Below are 4,580 nucleotides of genomic sequence, written 5' to 3'. Positions count from 1 at the left end.
CATCAACCTTTGGTGTGGGTGTGTGTGTGTGTATGGTTGTGGGTGTGGGGGTGTGTGTGGGTGGGTGTGTGTGAGTGGGTGGGTGTGTGTGTGTGGGTGTGTGTGTGTCTCACTGTGTGTGTGTGTGTGTGTGTGTGTGTGTGTGACATGTCAGGACACATGTAAGGGATCAAACTATTTTGTTGATGACATGTCAGGACACATGTAAAGAAACTATTTTGCAAACATGATATTTGTATTATTTTTATCCTTTTAAACTTCCTTTTTGTACTGGCACTTTGCATTTTCTTGAACAAGAAGAATTTTCCACGAGACTTTGAAAGGTCATATCCATGTAAGGACCAAAGCCTTATGATGATGCATCATAAAAAAATCTTTGACGAAGACATCATCAGGACACAATGGTGGACTTTATCGGTGGAAAAAGAATTAATGGACGATTAGGCATGACAACTTGCTTCCTGTTACACTATTGGAAGAGTTACATTGAAGCATAAATCATCTACATCCAACAATGTTGACTAGGGATATGACGAGTTGGGACAATAACTACAAGCTCATGACCTAGTTTATGGTGATCTCCATTAGCACTTTAAGACTTTACTAAATTTGATCATGACGCTCGTGCCTCCAAATGCCTAGCCTATGGTCCAACCGCCTCAATCCACCCCCACACCATCCTAGCAACGACGCTTCCCAGTGCAACCACCTCCCCAATAACAACAACTTGAAGAAGAAAGAAATAACTATAATGATAAATATGATGATTATTAGTTATTTAGTTAGCTTATGTACATACTATAGGATTTGAAAACACTTTATATGTTTAATTTATATTATATTATGTTATATATGATATGAACTTCATTGTGACCAAGACATTGCTTGATGGATGTTTGGATGTATTTGGATCCTATGATTTTCATTGTCTGTGATTGTGGTCGAAACCAAAAGCTACCCACTATAGTTGAATCCGTTTTTCATATTATAATGGATCACCAACAGATATACCCACCGGTAAATATCGATAGATATATAGGTCGTCAATACCGATAACCTATATCTATTGGTAATTGTTTCGACAAGGGTATTATCGACGAACCTGAGACCGTTGTTAATCTATCGAAAAACATTTAATACTGATATATTTTAGAAATTTTTTACGACTTATACTCATCGTTAATTACACTTTTTTTTGTAGTGAATTTTCATTTAGCATATTTATAAAAAAGTCATCATAACTCATGATAACTTTACCTTTTCAAAATTTTCTAAAGAAATCGTCGGAACTCATGACGAGTTCAATTAAGAAGTTGTAAGAATTCGTGACGACTTAACCTTAGTTTGTAAATTTATGTCAATCAACCCAATTTTGTAATTTACAGGATAAATTACTTCATTTTTTAAAAAAGTCCTAACACAATAAATAATTGGATAAAGCAAAAGCTACTAAAATAAAATAGAAATTATTTTAGTTAGTTAAATTATAATACTAACAAATATTTTAAATAATGATGGAATCAATTATCATTATAAATTTTATGATTTTAATTATAAACTAATAATGTAAAAATTAATATTGTAATTCAATTTAATGGATTGTAATAAATATAAATTATAAACCATAATTATATTAAGGTTTAAAATTTTCGTATTTGTTTAAAAATTTCAATTATTTAATTAGATTTTAATTACTCTTAATTGAGTCTTATTTATGAAAATGTAATGCAATTTATTAGTTATTTATCTTAGTATAGTATTAATTACGTTAACTCATATGTCGCGTATCACTTTCTGGTTTTTTTGACTTTTTGTATTTTTTTTTTATTTATACTTAATTATAAGTGGATTAACAAAACATGGTTTAATAATAACAATAATGTATTATGTTAAAAAAATCATTAAAATATCAGTATATAGTTATATAAATAATAAGTTTTGTTATATTTGAAGAGAAATTGTTTCATGAAAAAGACTAATTAGGACACTTTTAAAATATATGACATAAAATTTTTGAAAGCAAAGACCAACTTGATACACGACTAGCAAAATACGGGTAGATTAAACTTAAATTTTAACTTAAGTGTGTTTGTTAAAAGGTGATAAAAGATTTTCTCTAATAATCATTTCTCAATCATGCAATAGGGATTGAAACTTCCAAAATTCATAGAAAAGATAAAAACTAGATAGAAGAAAGGAGAAGGAACCTGGTGAATTGGATTAATGTTCAGCAGTTAAATCTCCTTAAAAGCAAAGTCCAGGTGTTCCATAACCAGAAAACTTTCTGATCCATCTGATACAATGAGTCTTGCTTTTATATAAAAATTCCTCAAGCTAAAACCAGTTTTTTAAAGTCAATACCATCGTATGAACACTAATCCAATAATGTTCAAATTGCACTTCATTAATATATTAATTTAACAAATGATATTGCTAGTTATATCTCGTTTACGGATTAATTTTATGGATCTGTTGTCATAGATATTATAAAAAGAATTTGAATATAATATAACAGAAAGAGATTGAATACAACAGATTTTAAATATTGTAAGGTATACCGTAATTAGTACAATATAAAATAAATGTAATTTTGGTAAGTAAACGAAACTATATAGTAAAATATCAATAAAACGGACTACTAGCATTATTAAAATATCAGCCAATAATATATAACCTTTGACTGATTTATTTATCATGAGTAGCTTGTTCATCTACATATTGGCATACAAAAATTAAGAGGGAAATAAGAAATTATGGAAGAATTTGACCAATTAAACAAGATCCCAAATTGTTAGTATTTTTATGGTGTGAAAGCAATGGTTTATTGAATAGTGAAAATGTGGAGATAGAAGCAATAGTAAAAATTGGGAAAACTAACACATTCATTATGCTTCGATTTACCAAAAATTGAAATATAATATGGTGTGGTGGTACTTTTGAATTTTTTGCGATAGTATATGTCTTGGTTTTCTTTTAACCGAAACAATAGAAGGTCTATATCGCCTTAGTTGTAGAGGCAACCACTGTCATAGGATTTGCATATTAGACAAGAAAAACTTTTTCCTTCTGGAAAAATCTTTGTGTAGAGTTTTTGACCTCAGTAGTTTTCAAAACCGAGGTCGTACACCCTCTACTCCAACTGACATTCCCATCTATAGTCTAAAGAAAATCTTTGTACAAGGATTTTCGCCTTAGTTGTTTTCAGAACTGAGGCCGTAGACCCCACTCCAAACCCTAACATTCCCTCTGCACTTTGACGTTTGAACTACAAACTTTATAAAAGGGGTTTATGGCCTCGGTTCTGTTAACACCCTGACAAGTGTACAAGATCGTATCAAGTAATAAAGAGACGGTACAAAGAACTTCAAACATAAAAACATTAATACTAAAGTTTCTGTGTGTAGTTTTTCCACTACTACTTATCTCAATTTAAACAAGTCAAAAGGTACAAAGAACAACCACATTATTTCCCAACATAAAACAATTTTCTATAAACCATCCATGTTGAAACCACCGACATACAAAGAACAACCACCATTATTACTGCAAAATTGTGTCTTCCCTCACCCATTTTGTAGCTGTGTTAAGGTGGATGCAAGATGTAATTCAAACACAGAACCAGGTAACAGTTTTATAGTTGCAGAAGCTTCCATTTGGTGAATGTTTGAATTTTTTTCGAGTTGACCAAATTTATCTCTCTCTCTATTTATGGTCTATATTAAATAATTGGCTTGAATCGTTTTAATCATAAACATTGCTATTGATCATTATTCAATGAAAATAAATACTCTTTCAGCTTCTTCTTTTTACTGAACTGGTTTTGATCCAAGGTAAAATAATCATAATAATTATGATAAGTTACCAATTAGAAAAGAAAGCATATTTATTAACAATAACAAGTTTAGATGCAACATAAAAAAAAACATAACAAGTATATATAAATACAAGATAATATATAATTAATGCATTAAAAAAATACAAATATCAATTAATGCATAATATTAAGTTATATGAAGGTCAGACGTCACGAGTAAAATATTATAAATAAATTAAACTTTTTTAATTTTCCAAACACTTATAACTGTCCAAAATTGGTTGAAATTGGATTAATGCAATGATTTTGATCAATTTTTAAGTTAATGACAGATGATTTACTGCAAAATATGTATAGTTTTTACTGAATAAATTAAATTAAACCAATACCTTTTATATAGGTATTAAATTTGTTATTGTTCCTCATCCGTTTTGTATAACCCATATTTATTAGTTACAAATGTTCATCATTTTTAAGATTTCACAATATAGAAAAGTAAAAGAATCCTATTATAAAAGCATTTTAAGTTTCAAAATTTCACAATAGAGAAAATTAATGCAAGAAATTAACACCAGATATCATGGAAAAATAGCAATAATTATAATGGAGTTTGATTCAATATTATAATACAGTATGGAAGGGAATATTTGTACTCTTTATAATGCATTAGATTTAATTGCATTCCAGTATGCTCTACACTTTTATTTTAATTTGTAGAATTATAATATATAAATTATAATAAGGTGTGATACACAGAAAGAATAAT

The 4,580-nt window shown here is 28.9% G+C and overlaps 1 protein-coding gene across 1 annotated transcript in view; it reads right to left on the bottom strand.

Moving 5' to 3' along the window:
- Nucleotides 1-2,268, bottom strand: part of LOC106779414 (UPF0481 protein At3g47200-like) — a 4,817-nt gene extending 2,549 nt beyond the window's left edge. Inside the window, exon 1 of the mRNA XM_014667510.2 lies at nucleotides 2,208-2,268. The gene's annotated coding sequence lies outside the window, so the exon portion shown is untranslated. The remainder of the gene's footprint in view (nucleotides 1-2,207) is intronic.
- Nucleotides 2,269-4,580: the final 2,312 nt, after the last annotated feature.

This window comes from Vigna radiata, unplaced genomic scaffold, assembly GCF_000741045.1.
Source record: "Vigna radiata var. radiata cultivar VC1973A unplaced genomic scaffold, Vradiata_ver6 scaffold_285, whole genome shotgun sequence".
Taxonomy (NCBI): Eukaryota; Viridiplantae; Streptophyta; class Magnoliopsida; order Fabales; family Fabaceae; genus Vigna; species Vigna radiata.
The sequence above is the reverse complement of the archived record's forward strand: the minus strand, read 5'-3'. Positions and strand labels throughout refer to the sequence as shown.